At 40.4% G+C, this 22,510-nt stretch overlaps 1 protein-coding gene and 1 pseudogene across 3 annotated transcripts in view; one reads left to right on the top strand and one right to left on the bottom strand.

Annotated features, from left to right (window-relative positions):
• Fgf13 (fibroblast growth factor 13) overlaps positions 1–22,510 on the top strand; it is a 501,298-nt gene that overhangs the window by 46,646 nt on the left and 432,142 nt on the right. The window lies entirely within an intron of this gene.
• Positions 9,519–9,909, bottom strand: LOC100715953 (GEL complex subunit OPTI-like; annotated as a pseudogene).

Below are 22,510 nucleotides of genomic sequence, written 5' to 3'. Positions count from 1 at the left end.
AATTTTTATGTCAAAATGAGATCTTGATGGAGTACTTTTAAACAACTATATTTACTGAGGACCCACTGGGGTTGTTTTGTTTTATTTTGTTTTTTGGTAAGAAAGAAAAGAAAGCCAGTCACATTGCAGTGACTTGAATGTTTATGAAGGAAAATAATAGAACAGTATACATTATTCACTCTTGAAAAGTTCATGAATCAGCTGTATGTCGAAGCAATATCATAATCACAATGTTGAGAAGATAAGCCATTGTTTTCCTGTATAGTCATTAGCATTCTAACTTATCCATTCATTTGTAAATCACACATTGAAGAGAAAAGAGTTAGCATACTCTTTCACATGACTGTGATAAGTCCTCAGGCCTACTCAAGAAACCACTGAAGATGGGCATGCTGATTTGTTATTAGTGTCTTATGTATTTTAGGAAAAGCATCAGATTTATGTATGAAATCGATATGTTTTTTCTTACTTTCAAATGAAAATTATTACTGGAGGGATAGAGAGACAAGCTGGCATATAAAGGACAAGGGTAGAGCCTGCATTGGGGTGCAGGGTCTATTGGCAGCCCTGTTTCTGACAAAGGAGAGGGCATTTACAAAGCCCGTAGTTGAAGCCTGGGTTATAGTCTTCCATCAGAAGCCATTTAGAGGCATTCTATTGTTCTTGCTCTTGTTTCTTTCACAACCCTTTTCAATATACTTTGAATAGTCTGTTGTACAACCTAGGAGAAATTATGCATCTAATAATAGTTTTCTTAAGGAGGCAAAAGGAGCACAATCTAGAATTTGCATTTCACATGTTCCTAATAAGGATTCTTCTTTTAAAAATAGCCCTGAGAATTCATCTTTATTCTTTCAGCAAACTGTGTTGGACACCACTGTGGACTCTGGGAACACAAAGATGAATGGGACATACTCTGCTTGCCAGAAGCTCACAATCTAGTTGCCACGTGGCATAAGACAAACATAAAGACACCAGTAAAGGCCTGTGGGAACTCAGGGGAAGAGGAAATTGTGACTCCTGCCAGGGGACTCTGGGAAAGCTTCATGATGAGGGCAGTTGGAGCTGGACTGTGACAGATAGGTAGGGTCTGAGCTTGAAGAGATGAGGGAGGCTGAAGGAGTAGTCACAGGGTTGAGAAAGCATGAGGCATGTTGCCTAACAGAAGAAGATAGTTCTTTGGAGTCCAAGGCTTGGGGAGGGAAATGATGGAGGTCAAGTTAACAATGCAAACTGATACTGGATTGGCAAGGGTAGCCTTGAATGTCAGGCCAGTGCCTTTTTGACTATTTATAGGCAGTGCTAAGATATATCCAGAGAAATAACCAGGCAGCCTCACAGCAGACATTCACAGCATATTGTGAAAAGAATATGAGAGAAATAAATGCAAAATTGTTGGAATCACGGAGGATGGGAGCCACTAAACTGCCCAAATTAGAAACTGGAGGAGGGTCAAGGAAAGTCTCATGAACAGAAGGGGATTTCTCTGAGTCTTAAAGATTGCATATGAGGTCTCAGAGGGCGAGTTGGAGAGGGGTATTCCATGTTGAAGGACTAGCAAAGTCCCACAGGTCTGTAAGACCCTGTCACGTTGCAGTGGTGATGACTTAGTATAAAGAAGGCGTGTATGTGGGAACTGGATAGAAACAGATGAAACTAAAGAGAGGTGGGAATTAGGTATCAGCAGAGTTAGGAGGTTTAGCTAATGGACTTGGGAGTTCAGAGGCCACAAGCAGGGAAGAGGTTGATGCGTGCTTTGGAAACATCACTCTAGTGACCTGGGGGTAAAAATGCATGAACAAAACAATGCTTAGGACTTAGGAGTCTGGGAATGATGGTGGAGGTTGAAAAGATTTAGGGGAATGGTTTTGATACTTTTGAGTGATGCTATCTGTAAGGTTTTTTTTTTTTTTCTTTCAAGTGAAACCTTACACAGACACCAGTGGAGATAAGACACAAATTGTTGGGATACACAAATTGTGGAATTGTGACCTGGATGCATGTGTGCCTATTCAGTCAAAATTCTTTTATTTGGTGATGTTTCCTAAGATGCTGCTTGGACCACCATGATGCTCAGAAAATGCAGTTTAAAAGCCATCAATCTGAAGGGGATCCATGTGCTCCACTTAGAGCCTAGGCCACTGTCCCGCACATTGCCCACATGTGGAAACTGGTCCCATTAGCTTGGTACACCAATTCCTTGGGCACCAAGGAAGCAGGCTTGCTGGGACCAGTCAACTGGCCTCCATTATAGGCTTTCACTGATCCAGGAAAGGGTTCACTGGCAAGGGAATCTTCTTTGAAACATAGGGACACTGTAGTTCCCCCAGGCATTCGGGACCGATTATGACAGGCATTTTAGGCATTCTAGGAGGAATGTAGGACATAGAAGCAGTACTACAGGCAGAGGCAGGTAAAAATGAGGGCAGCACCACAGTATCCAGTTATGCAGGGACCCTGTACAAAGACATCTGGGCCTAGGGGTAAGCAGGCCTAAATTTTCATAGTCCATGAAGGGCTGTAACTTCCAGAAAGGGTGCCTTTGCTAATTTCCCCAAAGACAGCTCATGTTGTAGCTTTGGTTATTTAGTGAGATGGTCTGAAAAGGAGGTGAGACTCAGGAAAGAACTGGAGGATTGGAGTTGGAGTTAAGGCCCTACCCACCCTCTCCAGGGGACGTGACCTTCCACAATTTCCCTAACCTCTTAGAGTACCAACTTCATTATCTGTCAAGCATAAATCATATTAGTGCTTCCTTCAGTGGATTTCTATGAAGATTAAAGAAGATAATTTGTATAAAGTGCTTAACACAGTGCCTGTCACATAGTAAGTGTTTGATACATTTGGCTATTAATATTCTTCATTTATAACTCCAAGACTGTCTATGCAATTAGAGTGGTAGGTAGCTTCCAACTTCACATCTTGGTAAGTTTCTCTTTACTAAGAAACAACGCCTCTCCTTTCAGCAACACGAGCATCGTTTATTTTTAGTTATGTCTAATGAAAGGAATTCATGGGATTAACCTGAGTACTGGCTTTTAATAATCGCTAGGAAGTGTTTCAGATATCAAAACAGTATGAAGAATAATCCAGTGAGAGCTCATGGAATCAACAGTTAAATGTAACAAAACATTTATTGATGCGGTTGAAGCCTTTGTGCATTCCCTGCTAATCTTATTCCCTGCCTGCATATGTGGAAGTTACCAGGATTCTGAATTTGGTGTAAATAATTTCCATGAATGTTATAGTGTTGCAGTTACATTTGGAGCTAGCTAGAGAGGTTACACTTGTCCCTAAATATCTGTAGGATATTTGTCTCTGGACCTTCTTTCCCTTCCAGGAACCAAAAGCCACAGATGCTCAATTTCCTCATAAAAACAGCATAATACTTGTATAGAACTTGTACATATCCTCCCATGTCCTGTAAGTCATCTTAGATTGCTGGTAATGTCTAATGCAATGTAAACTCTCTGTGGATATTTGTTGTTTTGTGTAGGGCATGATGACAAGAAGACGCCTGTATATGTTCAGTGCAGATGCACCTTTATTTTCTCCCCAGTATTTTCCTTCTGTGCTTGGCCAACTGTGTATCATTTGTTGTTCCTTATTTCACCTTCAAGTAGAAGGAATTTCTCTCACTATATTTATGCTTTCACAGCTTCTTTTTCTACTCAACCCAATATATATTTTAATATACCTTTATTTCTGTATGTAAGGTGGACAAGTAAAAAAATCATTATTTATTATGGTGAATACCATTAGCTTTTTGGACAGTAGTAAAGTCTATATTTTAAATAGCAAGTGCATTTGAAATTGACTATTCTGAAGGTTCTAGGCAGCTTTTGGAATTTTATCTGCTATATATGTACAGGCCATTTAGAAATATAGGGTAACAAAGCCTGCACCTCAGTAAAATGTGATTGGGTGATCTTATTGATAAACTTTCAAAATTCTGTTTACATAACGCTTCCTTGGATTTAGAAACTTGGCATCTTGCCTAGTTTGAAGTGATCATAAAAATAGGATGAAAAATAGTTGAGTTCATAAAAGATCTTTGATGAAAGAAACAGCATGGGTCTGGTAAACATTAATTTATGTGTAAAATACTATCTCAGTTTGCATTTTGAACTCCAGAGCTCTATACTTATAAACTATGAAATCTTTTCTGTAAGTAAAATTATGAGTCTTGAAAGGATAAGTATTCCTAGTGTATATTTTAGTGAATTTGCATTGTTAGAGTTTGCAAATTATCACTCCACAGCGTTTATGCTTCAGTGTTTGGGAGGAGTCCTGTGCTATTCTTTTAAAAGCATGTTGTAGCATTGTCCCAGAATTTTGCTAAGTGGAATTTGTCTAACTTTGTGGGCTGATAAATGAGGCCATATTTATCTTCTGGATCAAGCTTATGGCTTATCATTGTGAATATCATTTATGGGCTTTGTGATTCCCACCTGGAATCCCAGAGACTGTGATTCAAATTATTCTCATTATTGTTATGGATCACCAATGAGAGATCAAGGTTACTTGAAGTTTTGACACCTAGGCACGTATCTGGTGTATTTGCATTGTTGGATATAATTCATTTGACACAGTGTTATTACCACGTTCCTCAGTCAGATGTGTCCTCATTGGCAAGTACTGCCAACATTCATATCTCTGATATTGGTAAGTTACCCAGGATGAATGGAAATGATTGACATTGACTGAGTCTCTGTTTTGCTATAATTAATTCAGTGTTGACATTTTAGTTTGGGATGTGTGTGCACAAGCATGTGATTGCTGACTTGACTTTTGCCTACCTTTACCTCTGTAATTAGAATATATTTTGCCTTGGTGTTTAGATTAAACTTGCCATTTTCCTATAAATGTTTATTAAATGTTCTTATATAGTAGCTGTTATATGAGAGTACAGAGTATGTTGAGATTACCTTATCCTTGAAAAGCCCAAACTCCAGTAAGGGATACAGAATACTTTGGATGCATGCTTCATTTGACTTATATGTAGTATATTAGAGGAACACAAAAGGAAGGAGATGCTAATTTATGTACTTGCCTTTTATAGGGAGGCTTCTCTGAGGAAGCAATATATAACCTGAGCCTTGAGTGGAGTGGAGGTGAATGGGAGTTTGACAAATTAAATTGCAGAAAGAATATTGTTTGCAAAGATGCTTACGTAAGAGAGAGGATGATGATTTTGGGAAGCATGTGTAATGGTAGGAGGGAGGCTGGAAATAGAGACTGGGCCAGGTCATAAAGTATCTCACATCACATGGTAAGATGCTTGGACATTTCTTTCTTAGCTAATGGAAAATTGATGAAGGTCTTGGGAAAGTGGAGTATTTGGAATGGGTTTTATAGAAAGGTTCTCTGGTGGCATCTTGGGGAAACCATAGCTGAACTTGTAGTGGAAGATGGGAACCAATTAGGATTTTGTCTAGTGAAGAATCTGGGGCTGAATCAGGAAGACCACACACTAATTGTGCGATTTTGGGAAAATGGCGTGACTTATCTGGGCTTCAGTGTGTCAATCTGTGACATGAGGATGCCAGTTCTTAAGTTGGACTAAATAATAACGGTACCAACAGATACGTGGTACGTGCTACCATAGTGTGAATTTGGTTGCACACTCAGCAGATGTTGCATTTCTTCCCATTCTCTTCTCTTATTGGCACTCCTGCCCTTTGAATACTGCTTGAAATAGTGCATTGTTCTCTTGGATTTTCCCAGCAGCCTCTGTCCAGGTCCTGTTTTCCTCAGATGGCTTTGTGGTGTTCACAGTACTCAGGTGCTTCAGTATTTGACTCTTCAATCCAATTTGACATAAAGCAGTGCCACACAGACCTGGAACTTTTTCCCTACCATATTTTATAAAGCCTGCGTTGGCTGGTGGGTTGAAGCACACCTTGTACTACTTTAGATGTTAAGTATGTTCCTTTGGATGATGCTGGGATATTTGTTTGATGTCTATATTTTTTTTTCTCTCAATGTATGGATTTGATGCCTCATTGGATCCAAACCCTATTTAGCCATTTTGCAAAAGATGCAGCCATTTAGTTGATATTTATAACCTATTTGTTTCTTTGTATTGAGCACTCCTTTCACGAGTGTCTGTAATATCAAGTCCCTTGCACCCGGTGAGGGGTTGATTTAAACATAACCTCTGCCTTCTCAGTGCTTACTCTCAGGTAGGCAGGCTTAAAAATGCTATGAGATTGAAAGTGGAATTGAGTGAATGATAAATAAATGAGCAAATGGTTCGCAGCTGAGGAAGAGTGAGCTGTTCACTGTGGCTGGAGGGTAGATGCATTTGGAATGAGGATGAATAAAGTAACTGGGACCCTGAATGGGCTTTCCTCCAGGCTTAGCAGAATTTACTTGACTCTGAGGAGTCATAGACATTTACAGGCACTTTCACTGTGATTTTCCTCACTATTTGCTCATTGTAGGAAACCTGGAAAAAATATATATGTGTTCAAAATAAGCAATTTCATTCACCCCAGGGAAAAACCGTTAACATTTTTGGCGAATTTCTTTTCAGCATTTATTCTGTTCAGTGAGGATCATGCATGTTTACAGCCATGTTTATCTCACCGGGGAAATTTTTGATGTAATTAAATTGTCCTGAAATCATGAACTGTAATGACTGCGTAGTGTTCCATTATATGAATCTATTTTTATTATCATTGACAGTTTCCTGAATGTATGTTCTTTATATGGGGTCTATGATGAATGAACTTGTCCAAAGTTTGTCTTCATTATCACTGAGAATTTTTGAGGAAAGGAAGTGATACGCTTCCAATTCGGGTTTAGGATGATGAGGCTTGGGTAATTATGAGATATGCATTAAAGAGATGAGACGTTTGAGACATGGAGAGATGGTGGGTAGGAGTATATTCCATTACTGTGGGTAAGAGTACATGAGAGATAAACTAGGGAGGCGGTAAAGAGAATGGGGAAGTGACAAATTAAAAGGACTGCAAGCAAGAAAGTGAACAGGACTTAGGGTCCATTATTTGGAAAAGTGTAGCATTAAAATCAGCATTTTGTAAAAAATATTAGACTTTCGACTGACTCCTCATGCTAGAGTCCTTTGGAGGAACTGTGCTTCCCAATAAACTCCCCTGGTTAGTCTCGTGCATAACAAAGTTTGAGAAAAGCTGTGCACTTTAGGATTGAGGGCCTCAGTTTCTTATGTTAGGGGTACTGGGAAATAAGCTTAGGATCTTTTACATTTAGGTGAGGGCTTTATCAGTGAGGCACATCCCCAGCAATTTAAAAAAAAAAAATTAGATACAGGATCTTGCTAGTTGCTCAGGCTTGCCTCAAACTTAAGATCATTTGCCTCAGATTCTTAAGTAACTGGGCTTACAGGCATGTCCTTCTGTGCTCTATAGGCTTTGGTTTCATACTGGCTGTTGACCAGAGTCCACCCTCAGTATCTTGCTGCATGGGACTCCCTATCATGACAGCTTGCTTCCTGCAAGCCAGTAAAAAACCTTTCAGCCAGACAGATGTTATATACTGATGCAGTGTGATTAAAGGCACATAATCACATGTGTTCTATCACTTTTGTAATATTCTACAGATCAGAAGCAAATCACACTCAAAAGGGACATGATTTTATGGGAGCATTAATATCAGGAAGTCAGGTTCAGGGTGTCACATAAGAGTCTGTCTATCCAGAATGTCAGGATGGATGGGAGACAGTACACTCACTTTTCCACATATGACATTCAAGGCACTTGTGCACAAAGGTTGGTTTATTATGAATCTAAAGAAGTTTCAGCTTCAGGCCCTTGAACTTGTGTGGCTTCTTCTAAGACCATATGCTTAATTGTATATTCATAGCTTCATATTGTATTCCTAAAAGGTAGTTCTTGAACTGTATACAATTCAGGTTGCAGCAAACTTTAATATGCTCTGGGTGTCGGGAAGCTAAGTGGGGGTGTCAGGAAGGCAGTTAGCATCTTAGGTCTGGAAGTCAACAGAAAGGTTAGCCATTGCCCAGTGAATAGGTAACCAATTGTAGTCAAGGAGAAAAAAAAACCATTACTAACAAGCAGAATAGCTCCTCAGAGCCCCATTTCTGGTGATTTTTTTTGTTTTTTGCCAGGGAAGGCTCTGCTGCTCAGGGTTCACCCCGAGAAATAGCTCCCAGCTGTAGCTTGCCTATTCATTGCTACTAGAAGGTGGTGTTTAGCATGGGGAATCCCCTTAAATCATGATTTTTCTCCAGTTGGTTTTGAAAAAGTGGGAAGGATGAGTTCTAGAAGACTGTTTTTGTCTTTTTTCTTTTTATCGGTACTGGGGATTGAACTCAGGACTGCCTGCTTGCAAGGCAGGCGCTTATGCTGCTGAGCTAAATTTCCAGCCCCTAGAAGACTGTTTTTGTATGTGGTCCAGCATCCTCTGGGAACTCTTGCTAAGCAAAGAGTATAAAATAGATTTCTCAGGCAGGCATTTGCATGCTCTTCTTTACCCATCTGCTGTCCACCTGGCATCTACATCTCCAGTGCAAACATGTGTCTGAAGACTGCTGTGGCCAGGCTCCTGTGTTTTGGTCAGTAAGAGCTTTTGAACATTTCTGCTTCTCTTTCTGTCTCCAGTGTATTAAAAGCTCCTCTCACATCATGGTGAGTCAGGGAGTCCACAGCTGTAGACTGCTGAAGATAACTCATCCGTACAACCTTAGGGATCAATTTTTACCTCTACACTTTCCATCATCTGAAGCTGGGATATGTCCTTCTAGGCAATTGTTGATGGGCATCACTGTCCAGGAAAGGCCTTTTGGAGAGAGAGAGAGAGAGAGAGAGAGAGAGAGAGAGAGAGAGAGAGAGAGGTGCATTAGTCTGTGAACCCTCTTTTGCATTTGGCTCCCAATCTGTGGGCCCAAGAGCCTTAGGATATGAGGGTGCCCTTAAGGCTTCACATGGTAAATATGTTTGCCCACCTTTAACTTCAGATTAAATGATTGACCTGTGCATGTGCTCCTGCTTTGTACATGTGTGTGTACTGTTCCTTTTCTCAATAAAAATAAGTTTATTCAAGTATTGAAAACATTCCACGATGGAAACATTAGATGCTGTTTGTCCTGTGCTGTGGACCACATGCATACTGCCATACCATTTTCAGAAGACTTCAAATGCCATTGATAGTTTAAAAATTGTACACCAGATAGAAAACCGAATAAGACAGTTTAATGTTTCATCCAGATTCACAGGTGCATCAAATTCAATGACAGCTCCACTTGGCAAATGGCTGTCACATGATGGTATCCAAGAAACAACCGGTGATGGACAAATTCAAAAATACTTTCTTTTTCCAAAGCAAATGGTGCATCAGAAGATTTCAGGTGACAGCCCTTGCAGAAAACACTGGCACCCAACGTTTCTAATTCTTGGTCCAGGAAACATGGGTCTTCCAAGTTCCGTGTGGCTGGGGTGCCCCAACAATGACTTTTCTGTGCTGTAATTAAGTGGGTCCTTTGGACTGGACAAGAAAGAGGTGGGAGCTGTCCATTATGAATCATAGTGGGTGGCAGTATAAAAAATGATCCAAATGACCACAAATAAACAAAAGATGTCATAAATTCTTCTTTTGTGAATTCCTGTGTGCTGCCATATTCTTCCTCATCAATCTGTAGGCAGTTGACTGAAGTAAAGGTATAGGACTTCTGCATTGAGCAAGCAGAATCCTGGAATTCCCAAGAAACCTCGCAATGGATAAACTCTCCAGATGACACTGACGACCACAGCAGTGATCTGTTGAAACCAGTAGATCACATCTAAAATTCATCCTTGTCCTCCCAGGCCACATCACTCTGCAGCACCTTGCTCCAAACTGAGATTTGAGGGCCCTGATGGCCAGCTGTGGTTGACAGGGCTCCTCCTTCTACCCACCACTGCTCATACTTCCTGTTGCCCTACCCAGGCCTGGCCTGGGATATGCAGGCCAAGCCGAAGCGAGTCGGAGTCTGGAGTGGCTGGTCACAGGGCACGTGGCAGTATGGGGGAAGGGACAGCAGCGCCAGGGATCACCACACCATAGTTCCAGTTGCTGGCCTAAGCCGCCATGCTAGGCTCACGCTCCCAGTGAGTCCACAGAGAAAGGTCAGCACCACACTGTGCATTCTCCATTCTTCCACCCATGTCCACATACATGTACTGTTATATGGAAAGGTAAGAGAATAGGTTTCCACCTGCCTGGCAAGTGGGGATCCTCAGTTCAATTCCCAGTACCCCAAAAAATCGTCTCAAAGAGTGCAAGTTCTTCAAGAGTTCAGCCTATTCTGTTTTCCAGTAGATTTAATATTTCCATCTTAATATTTCAATCTGTGATCCATTTTGACTTTAATTGAGTGCATGGTAAAAGACATGGGTCTATTTTTAGTCTTTGGCATGTGGAAAGTCAGGCTTTCCATCACCAATTATTAAGGAGCCTGTCTTTCTCCAGTGAAGGTATTTGGCCCCTTTTTCAAAGATAAAGTGGTGGCTGTATATGTTTGGAGTTGCTTCTGCAGCTTCTAATCTGTTTTTTTGATCTCCAGTCAGTGCTACATTTTTTTTTTGCCAATACCATGTTGTTTTTATCACAACACAGTAGCTTTGTACTATAATTTCAAGTCAAGGATTGTGATGCCTCTTGCTTTGTCTTTGTTGCTGAGAACTGCTTTTGGTATTTTAGGTCTCTTCTGGTTTCAAATGAATTTTAGGAATATTTTCTCTAGGTATGTGAGGTAATATTTTAGATTGTTATTGGATTAAATGTGTGTAAGGATTTTGGGGTAGTGGACATTTTTACTATGTTGGTTTTCCTATCCATGAACAAGGGATATCTTTCCATTTTCTGATATCTTTTTCGATCTCCTTTTTCAGAGTACTGTAATTTTCAATATAGAGACTTTTTACTTCCTTTGTTGGATTGACTCATTTCATTTTTCTGGATGCCATTGTAAAATGTATAGTTTACCTAATTTCTCTTCTAGTTTTTTGTTTATGTATAAGAATTCTATTGATTTTTGAGTGTGGATTTTGTATCCAGCTACACTACTGAATTTGGTTATTAAATCTGCAAGACTTTTAGTGTAGGCAATGATATGAGCAAAACTCTGATCACATGGGAAACAGTACAAAGAATAACCATCTAGAATCTTGTCTTACTAAAAAGTTTATGCACAGCAAAAGAAATCACCAGCAGAATGAAAAGACAACCTGCAGAGTGGAAAAAAATTTTAGTCAGTTGTTCCTCAAAGGACTTCTATCTAGAACATACAATGAATTAAAAATAAACACCCCCCAAATTAAAAGACTCAGTCCAAAAATGAATATCTGAAATGAATACATATTTCTCAGAAGAAGGAATAAAAATGGCAAATAAATATATGAAAAATGTTCAACATCACTGGTTACCTGGGAGATACAAATTAAAACAACACTGAGATTCCATGTCACTCCAGAAAGAATGGCTATTATTAATAAAGTAACCAATAACCAATGCTAGTGGGGCTGTGGGGAAAAAGGAAACCTCCACTGTTGTTGGTAATATAAATTACTGCAACCACTTGGTGGAAATCGATGTGGAGAGTACTCAAAGTCTAGGAGTACAGGTGCTATCTGAGTCAGCTATATCCTTTCTGGGTATCTTTCTGGAGGAATTAAAAGCCTACAGTGATATATGTGCACTCAGGTTTTTAGAAGCTGGGTTTGTAATAGCTAAGTATTAGAAACAACCCAAATGTCCATCAACTAAGAACTGGATGAAAAACTTTTTTTTTGTACAATGGAGTACTAATCTGTCACAAAGAAGGACAAACATGAGACATTTCTAGATAAATGCATCTAATTTGAGACCATACTCTTAAGTAAAATAAGTTGGGCTCATGTAAATATTGCGTCTTCCTGGTGTGAGAAAGTGAAAGAGTAAATAAGGACCAAAATGTACAACAGATAATGTGAAATGGGAAGAAATTGTTCAAGGGAAAGAGGAGCTAGGGAAGGGAAAGGGGGAAGGGAAAAGAACAAAAATATTTAAAAATGGTAAAATAACAGGAGAAGACATTGGGAATTGAAGAGGGGTTGAAGGGAAGACAGGAGATTGGGAAAAAAGGAATAATCAAATTATGTTATGTACAGGTACAAACTCCCTATGATGATATGTGATAATTTATGTCTAAAATGTACCAATAAATGTAATTAATTGGAAAAAAATACAGGTTCTGAAACTGGACTGCGTGGCTTTAGACTCCATTTAGAATACATCTGCTGTGTATTACATGATGGTGCTAGAGAAATCACTTTACTTCTCTTCCTCTTTTCCTTTATCTGGAAAATAAACATGATGATAGCATGTACCCCAGAAGGTTGTTGTTCAGCTTATGTCAATTATTCCAGAAAAATGTTTCAAGTTGTACCCTGTACAAAGTCAGTACTATATGTGTTAACTTTTATTATTACTAACATCCAAAATTAAAAGAACTAAATGCATGATAGATATTTGTGATTCAGTGTTTTCTCCATCTAAAGATACTGAAAATACAACTACAGTTATGTTCCTTGTATGAGTGCAGAGCTGTGCGGAAGGCAGAGCACAAGGCTCCTGACTACATTGTGGAATACAATTTTTGGAACTGTATTGTAGACTATACTTTGTGACTCTTGAAGCCTTTGTTTAATGAAAGACCATGGAGCCTTCACTTTTGACATTGTTGTTCTTGTTAAGCAGGCCCCTGTTGTCACATAGTAGCTACATTTTGATATTGGGGACCTTGGTAATTAAAACACAGTGGTGGTCTGGGTATCTTTCTTTCAGTTGATTTGCCCAGAGGAGCCCTTGTTCATAACTGTTTGTCTTCATGATTGTGATATATAATCATCCAGCCCTTCCTTAAAACAACTGATATATTGTCCTAGATAACTCTCCATTGCTGATTGAAGGTAGGTAAATACATTGCGTCACTGATGTCCTTAAAGTAATGAGTTGTAGCATGCTTTGTTGTCAACATAAAATTTTCTGAATAGCAAAATCTCATGGTGACTCTAAGTAGCGCTATTTTTGGGCCCACGTCCTCTCCTGCCATGCCCTTGCTTTCTGCCTTGCCAGGCCCTATCTTGCTTGTCCTCGGAAGCCCTCCCACTGCCAAGATCCAATGACCTGCCTACAATGGGCAGTCAGTGGATGCTAGATCTTAGCTAAAATGAGAAGACCTTTTGTATTTGATCTTTTCTGATGATGGTGCCTCCGTTACTTTTCTAGGGGTACTGTATGAGCACAAATTTCCTCCCTTAAAACAACCGAAGTTTATCATTTCCATTTCTGGAGACCAGAAGTGTGACATCAAGCTACGGACAGATCCATATTACCTCTGAAGATTGGGAAGAATGCTTCCTTGATTCTTCTAGCTGGTCGTAATTGCTAGCAGCCCTTGGCACCCCAATCTTTGCTTCTATCCAGCTAGGGAAGCCTTCCACATGTCTGTGTTGAAGCTCCTCTTTGTCTATGACCATATTTCTCATCACTTAAAAGGATACCCAATTATTGGGTAGCCCCAGTGCACTATGATCTCATTGTACTTTGATTACAACCATAAAGACCTTATTTAAAAACAAAGGTATGTTCGTCGGTGTTGAAGGTTAGATTTTGAGCATATTGAATTTGTCTGGAGTGCACAATCGAACCCGTTTCTCTTACGGGCTGAGGGGGGTGCTTGGCTCAGTTCTGAAGTCTCGTAACAGAGCAAGTCACCAGCCTCTTCAGGTTCCTTCACTTTCTTTTTTACATTTTCTCTTGATAAAGATGTTGGCTGCTGTTATTGGAAAGCTTCCGTGGCAACAGACATTGAGGCAAATTCCTATAAAACCAGAAATAGCTGGTTGGACCTGCCAATAACTGGGGTTGTTGGCTGTCTGGAGAGGGTGGATTGACAGCCAAAAGCTCTGCCAGGCATCATTTCTCTTTCACGCATCTCAGTTCAATATGATCGATATTTTTAATGAGCTATTAACCTGAAGTAGACCCTAGAGAGTCACTGATAAAAGGATAAGGACTCTTCTTGCCCTCACAGAGCTCACAGTCCAGTGAACACTTAGTTCTGCACTTGAGTGTCTGTTGGTCTTTCTGAGGGCTGTGGATGGAGGACACGCCAGGTGCATCCCGTGAGACCTCTGCTGGATGGTGGGAAGGGTTCTCAAAGATAGGTAGGGGTTCGTTATCCAGGAAAGGAGCAGTACGAGGGGTAGAAGGTGCAGCAGTGTTCCTTAACTGAAAGAAACACCTGTGTGAGGGCTTCCTTGTGAGCAAGCAAGAGAGGCAAGTAGAAGGAAAGAGAAATTGGTTTGGGTAGAGAGGACTTGAGAAAGTGCTCTATGAACCGTCAGAGATTTACTTCCTGCCCCCAGGGCCATGAGCAATCATTGTAAGTACCTGGACATGGACTAGGTGTTCAGGCTGGGGACTCCACCTCCCAAAGGAGAATGAGCAGAGCTCTGCAAGCAAAAAAGGCTTCTGGGTATCTCTGTTATGGATAGAGCCATCTTTCCAGCCTATACTCTGATATAGATAATTGGTTCAGACTCAGCCTCACCATAAAACTCAGGCCCTGGAGCTACAGGGTTCCCATCTGTAGAGTGTGTGGCCAGTGCCTCTGTCCTTTCATTCATTCACATTCTCTGTGTGCGCGCTCACACCGGCCCAGTACCTTGGCCTTGTGTTTTAAACTTAATCACCCTGGGAACTGCAGCAGCGCCTCCTCCATCTTTTGGTGATAGTTTACTTGGGACTTGATGCTCCTTCTGCTCTTCTTCTTTAACTATTCTGCATGTGATTTGAGGTGTAATTTTCTCTTCTCTTCATCTGACCCTGTGTCCTTCAGTTTTCAGGGAATTTCTCAAGTGCTAGCAGAGAGAAGTGCCATCTTTTTATCCAGACTCTGTTCATGGTGCAGTTAGTTCCTCTGCCAGGCAACAGGAGACTTTGTGTGTTTTCATTTTTCACTATTGCCTCCTTAAAGAGAATTTTTAGATATTTTTCCTTAATTGCCTTTCTGTGAATTTTAATACTAGAGATACATTGTACAGCTATTTTTGTACTATATATATATATATATATATATATATATATATATATAGTAAAGATCAATACGAAACTTTCCTTAGATTATGTAACAGGAAGGATGACTAACATCTTTAAGTTAAAATTGAAATTGAAATTTGATTAAAAATTGAAAAATCATTAAAGTAAACTTGTGCAACTAGTGAATTTTTGAATAATTTATTCATATAAAATTGTAATGCCTAAAATTACCTGCACAAATTATCAAATTCATAGAAATATGTAATTTGAGTAGTAACATGATCAGATTTTCTTGAAAATCACCCAAAATTGCTGTTTTTCTATAAAAGTAAATTGCTTAAAATAGCAAATTAACTTCTGGAAAATACTTTTTGCTGAATTTAACTTTCTTTTGTCTTTTTCCTTTTTATCGGTACTGGGGATCGAACTCATGACTGCCTGCAAGGCAGGTGCTTATGCTGCTGAGCTAAATCCCCAGCCCCTGAATTTAACTTTTAACAATTGATTGATAAAGGAAAAAATAACTTCTAACTTAACCTGTTGCCAGATATCTATTCAAGTTTTATTGACAGTTGTTCTTTTCACTTGACATAATTAATGATAGATTGAATAATGTTTTTAGAATTAAATAATAAATTCATAAACTGAAGATCATATATATATACAAATCTAGAAAGCAGTCATATAATTTTTGTTGGATGGAGTTGAGCTTTAGCAGGTCCCAAGCTGCAGTAACATGTAACTTTTTTTACCTCCCTAAGATCCACTTTTCTCTGCCTTAGAGAATGTTTGACTTGTATGACTGTGTCCTCTTAGAAGTCTTAATGCTGTAACACACAGGGTGCAGGGCAGCTGAGTATTAAAGAGTATGATCAAAGGATCAGGAGAGATCCAGGACACTAGTCATCGGCATGACGAAGAACCCAAGTAGAACATTGAAACCAAATGGCCTGGCCTTTTATGTGAGAGTACTGCAGCAGGGGAGTCAAAGAAGGGGTAGGGAATGCTCCTTTGAATTCTTGTATTTCTTGGCTGCTTCTGTCAAACATACATGCACAGATGTCTTCATTCACCTTATTCACCAGATCTAGCACTCTCAAAGTCAACAGGATCATGAAAGGTAAACATTTTGAATCAAGCTAAGATGTAAAGTAGCCACAACAGTGCAACTAGAGCTACTTAGAGAATTTCCAGAACTGCTTCAAAAAGTGGCATGAATGATGGGAAAATTGTGTTAAAAGCAAGGGGGGAGTATCTTGGAAGAGATTATTGATGATCTATCTTTTGTTGTAATAAAATGTTATTTAAACATTATCGTGTGTTTTGATCATGTTTCTATGCACATGATGGTGTCTTTGTCTAAATGGGCTATCCATATCTTTAGTGGAGGCTCACCCTTGAATGAGGGACTACTACATATTTCCAATTCAGAAATAAGTAATCTATGGAAGATCAGGTTTGTTTTAAACCTGTGGCCTTGTACCTGCTCAAATAATCTTATCAAGTAGCATTTATCCAACAGTGTTTTAAAGAAGTGCTAATTAGTGTTTGATTGGGGAAATGTAATTATTTAAAGGGAACTTTGACCCAGATACTGAGGTGTTATTCTTAGGACATTTTAAAGTTAATCACACACTTCTTTTATTTCACTAACTAGCCAAGTATTAGTAGCCCTTATATTTGTGTGCACTATCAACTTCCACCATCTGTGAATATTGAGTCCTATGTCCATTTAACAAACTATTCTGTATATGACGTGGCGTGTGATGTCCATTTTGATGTCACAACGTTTCTTATTTAAATTTATACTCTTAATCTAAAATATTCCAGTAGTACTCCAGTATGTATTATATAGATCTAGAAATGGAAAACCTTTGAAACGATGTAAATTAAAGATGTGCTAAGCATCACAATTTGAAAAAAAAAGTGTATTAGCTTTCTGAAAGAATAGAGGGAGAATAAAAAGGGGAGGGGAGAACAATAGTGTTTTTTAAAAAAACATATCACCAAATCACCAGGACTGACAGAAGGAAAGGTCAGGCTATTTTAACATTGCAGGTGACTAAGTCTAAGTTGCATTTGAGAAGTGATGATGTTATGAATGACTCAGGATTGGGTATTGGGGATGGAAGGGAATCACAGCTGGACTCTTTTCTGCCTCATTGTCTGCCAGAGCTTTGTGTCCTGGGCAGAGATTCAGTACCCTGCTAGACCCGACTTCCCAGGCACCCAGGCCTCTAGTGGTGCAGGACCTGTTAGGCACTGACCTTAAGGGCAGTCTCAGTACAGCTAATAGGTCAAGTGTAGCATCCCAGATGGGGGTCTGGTTGGCCTTCCCTGACCTTTCAGTGTTAAAGATGGGCTTACAATACTTACTTGTTTCTGTTTTCAAGGGCTTTTGATGATTTACCATAATATTTTTAAACCAATGACCACCAACTTTAAAAAGGCCAGTTATAACGCAGCACTGTGTCGAAGCTCTGGAAGGCATCTATTGAGTAATTTCCTTCAGAGTCATTTTCGCTTTTATTCATTGGAAAAAGCTGGTCTTTATAATTTATTGTGTAGACTGCACACACCAAACATGTTCTTTCTCTGAGAAATAGTATCCCTGGTACTGAGGAATTTTGCCATTAAATTATAGTGCCCAAGTATAAAGAGGCGATTCCTGGATAGTAAGTGAAGTTCTACACCGAACAGGAAGGGGTGCATTCTCTGTAGGACTGACCTGACCACGTGGAGGGAGGTAGAGGGAATGAGGTAAAGGGAGGGGCGTAGCAGTCATGCAACAGCAGGCCCTGTGAAGGGAAACTGTTATCATCTGGCGCTGGCTTCTGCTCCCCTTCCGGTCGCCCCCACTTGGATGGTAAGTACAAAGCCTTCTCCTGCCCAGCTCATCCCTCTGTGCAGGGGCCTCTGCTGCACATCGGTTTCTGCAGGAGGAAGGGAGGGTGTACACATGAGCTGGATCTCTGCTCTGTGCCAGATACTTTCACAGTGTACCATGGACTCCACTCAGTAGTGTCTCCCTATCTTGCCACTCTGCCCCAAATTCTTGTCCTCCAAGAACTCCATAATGTGGCCTTCTTTGGAAGAGAATTTTTGTAAATGCCATCAAGTGAAGATGAAGTCACACTAACTTAGAGTGCAAGAAAGAAATTGAGAGGCACAAATGTGCAGGCTGATGTGTGATGGAGGCAGGCCTTGGAGTTATGACACTATAAACTGAGGAAAGCCAAGCACTGCTGGTGTCCCAAAGCTACAGAACCTGCAGGGGAGGCATGGTTCTGCTGACAACTAGATTTTGATGAACTTCGGAGTTGTGAGAGTACATTTCTGTTGTTTCAAGTCACGCAATTTGTGGTTCTCTTGAGGTCACCTCTGGAAATCAATATGCTCTCTTAAGGACTTGTGTAAACACTAGTAGGCAGACATTCTTAGGTGACATTTACAATCTGAGACATTCCTGGGGAAGCTGAGTCTTACTGAGGAAGATCTGCGTTTACTGCACACAGACATTTTATGAGCACCTGCAATGGGTCTGGTAACTTGAGAATTATAGATGGCTAAATGTGACCCTTGCCCTTAGGGAAGCACTTCCAGTATGTGGCTCTGGCCACTTCCTTTGTGATACTGGTGTGTAGGGGATGGGGGATCTGGATATGGAGGCGGTGGATTTTTCTAACAGGCACCTTAATGATTCACTGTTTGTCCTAGGTGGCACCCTTTGTATCTTCATAGGGCACTTTGTTCCTTTTCTGTGTCTTTCTGTGATTCAAAGAACATTAATGGGATAAACCAACATGTGGAAATTCGGATTGAGTTGTGTCTGGCTGCTCTCTAGTGAGTCCTATCTGATTTTGTGATAGTTTCATTTATCTTGGACAGGCCATTGGGATCTATGACAGCTTCTTAGGGACAATTACGTTCAGTGTGGAGTTTGAAGAATTTTCTAAGGGAAGAAGGAAGGGAGGCAGAGAGTGGTGGCATAGGAGGACAAAGACCTCTCAGGCAGAAAGAGGGGACAGGGGAAAGGTACACAGGGGTGGGTCAGAGGCCCCAGTGTTAGTAATACAGTGCGGGGAACGTGACTTTTGGGGCCGTAGACGCAGAGGTGAAAGAGAGGTTGAGGCCATCATAGCCTGCCTGCTGGCCTTCCCTTCCCTTCCCATCCTTTCCCTTCCTTCTTGCTCTCCTCTTCCTCCTCCCCTTCCTCCCTCCTTGTCTTCCTTCCTTTCCTTTCTTGATATTCATTCCTACTTTTTAACCACTCTTTTGAAGTATAATCGATATGTAGCCAATAATTTGTATTTAAATATATAATTTGGTAAGTTTTGATGCATGTGTATGCCATGAAACTATTAACAAAGGCAAGATAATGAACATAGCCACCTCTTTCAAGGTTCTTGGTGTCCTTTTGCAGCCCTTCTTTCCCGTCTCCCCCGCATATGATTCCCATGGCTTGATTTATAAGAAGCTACTCACATCCCTTGGATGGGGTCTGTAAGTCTTTGCCTTCTGGGTTATATATTCTGTGCCATATTGAGCCACCCAGACTGAGGTTCTCTTGTGGTCACCTCAGGAAATCAATATACTCTGTTATAGGTTTATTCATGTAACTCATCTAAAACAAGAAGTACGACACGTTGACTGCTGAAGCAGGTATCAGTGAAAATCCAACTGTCTTCCATTAAGCCAGATGCCAAGATATTTTCAAAAAATGTAAAGCAGTGTAAAATGCATTATTGTTTTGAAAAGCAGTATGGTTACCTGTAGTAAAACATGTTATTTATGTTGCCATGTAATTACATTATTTATATGACATGGTAGATGTATTTTTAGTATTAAATGAAGTTATACCTGAATATCTTAAAAATTCAGTTTTAATTTCCAAAGTCATAAATATTCACAAGTAAAATCCACATCAATAAAAGTCCTTTGGTATACTCAGTTTTTTTTTTTCCCTAGAAGTACCCCTTTCTACTGGCACCTCTGTTATTTTTAAGATTCTGAGAGCAAAATGGTCGAGGATCATTGCAGATTTGATGCTATTCTAACATTTGTAGAGCTTTTCTCTTTAAAATCTGGAGGTTTGTTGAAGATCTTTTCAACAGAGGAGTGACAGGTTCTGACTTGGTGTTAAGAGGCGGCTCTGGAGGTGTGAGGATTGGGAAGACTGGGCAGGAATCCAGGTAAGGGCTAATCACCTGTCCCTTTCAGTCTGGTTGGAAGTGTTCTGAATCAAGGGGCCATCAGGACAGGAGATAACTTCTCAAGACTGTTTCTCATAGAATGGATGTGAACAGCTTCCCAGGAAGGGGGTCTTTAGGGAGTGGTTAAGAGCGAGGAAGCTTCCAGTATCCAGAGCCTCTCACTGGGCTGTTGAAGAACACCATCCCCACCACTCCCATGGAGGGGATGGATTGGACACCGCAAGGCTGGAGTGCAAGCCATAGACTTTTTCACTTAGCTGAGGTGCTTGAGGCTTACTTACCCAATGGGGAATGGGTGCATAGAGATTGGTGAAACCACAGTTGCTGGTGAGAACCAGAAGGGAGGGACCTCTACATTCTGCCAAGTTTGGGTCTGAGTGAGCTTCACTTGGGGGTTTGGCACTCAAAAGAACTGACTACTGGGAATGAAAGTATGGGGGCAGGCAGGGGCTAACAGAAATTTCATGATAGAAGGTATGTAACTGGGAAGGAAGAGAGAGGCTGCTCACTGAACCTGAGAGCATACTACAAGACATTTTAGAAGGCTGGATGGACTGATATTATCAGCTAGCATTGAAGCCACTGAGAGCTGATGTGGCACTGTACACCTATGACCCTAGTAATAACCATGTGGAGGGAGGAGGATCTCGAGTTGGAAACCATCCTAGCCATTTAGGCAGACCTTTTTTTCAAGTTGAAAAACTTTTTTAAATGGCTGGGTAATTTAGCCAAACTGGGACAATGCTTTCCTAGCATGTGCAAGGCTTTTGTTTCAGTCCCCAGTACTGCAAACAAAACAACAAAAACAAAATAAAACAAAAATCCTCTGAGACTGATACATCTCTAATCTGAGATCAGAGCGTCCACCTTGGTAGGGAAGCAGCCTCCAAGCAGCCACAAGAACAGTCCCTCTCTTAGGTTAGTTCATCTTCAAGTGCAGAGGAAGTTCGGAAACAAACCGGTCCAAACAAGAGTATATGGGGGCTATATTCCTTCACTGAGCTGTCAGTTCTTCCACAGAGAACCCTTCTTGTGGTGAGGGTTCCTTCACAGTCTGTGGAAGTCAGAAAAACATGGGATGCATGGGACTATTCTTTTGGACTACATTAATCCCCCTGCTAGTGTGAATACCTCTTGTCCAAAATTAATCTCCATTCAGATCGAGGCAGGACAATAACGCTACAGTTTAAAATTCAGCAATGATTCGGGACTATGTGCGGGTTATTGTATGGAATGCTGCCCCTCTTCACTCCTGCAGATGACCTAGGACTCCGTGGGTCACTGCAGAAGCATGGGGCCTCTTCCAAACTACCTGGCCTGTTAACGTGGACGTGAAGGAAGCAGAATCAGTTGCCCAGGTTACTAAGTACACATCCAAGTAGCAATGAATTTAGAGATTTCTGTCTTCCTTTCCAAGACTGTTCTAACATGGTTCTCAGAGGTGTGTTCCCATGGCCCTTTTAATCTTATGGATTCCTTGTACTATTTATACTGCTTATCAAATTTAGAGAGGAGGTAATGCTGATATTGCTAGACTTCATCTTTGGCATTGTGTTGATACACTATGTGCTGAATGTCCTTTCATAATTTCTCCAAGACATCCATTCTTCTTTTATTTAAGAATATCAAGACCTCTTCTTGCCAATATTTCTTAGCCTTCAGTTCATATTACAGGTGGATGATCACAGCTGTCACCATTATGAAAATAAGTCACACTTGGTGAGTGTTCATTTGGTTCTTTTCACATACTAATGCATGTGGTCTTTACATCAACCTTTGAGAGAAGCATGACTCTTTACTCTTTTACACATGAAAAAGAAACCAAGGCCCAGAGAAATAATGATGCCCGTTGCCCCACGTCACATTGCTTAAACATCACAGAACCAGGAGTTGGCCCCAGGCAGGCTAGTGCTCAAGTCGTTATTCTTATATACACATCTAAAAATCAAACTCATTTATTCTCCTAAACTTCCAAGAATTAGAGAGATATACTATTTACCGGTGGAATTTGAAGAGCCATGTACTTCAAATTTTCTTGGAGAGAATACTTTCTTATTCTCGGAATGTTTTCACCTTATTTTTATTGTCTGTGATGCCATTTCTGCTTTTATATGGTGATACTTTCATCTTTTTTTCTTCCTGTGGGCTGTCATTTTTATCTACAGAACCTGTAGCTGATTATCTGTGCTATTTTCTCACTTGACAGCTAAAATATTGACAATAAACATCTC

The sequence above is a fragment of the Cavia porcellus genome, unplaced genomic scaffold (genome assembly GCF_034190915.1).
Source record: "Cavia porcellus strain 051 isolate PalLab524CR breed Dunkin Hartley unplaced genomic scaffold, mCavPor4.1 scaffold_3, whole genome shotgun sequence".
Lineage (NCBI taxonomy): Eukaryota > Metazoa > Chordata > Mammalia > Rodentia > Caviidae > Cavia > Cavia porcellus.
This window is presented reverse-complemented; position numbering and strand designations above follow the sequence as displayed.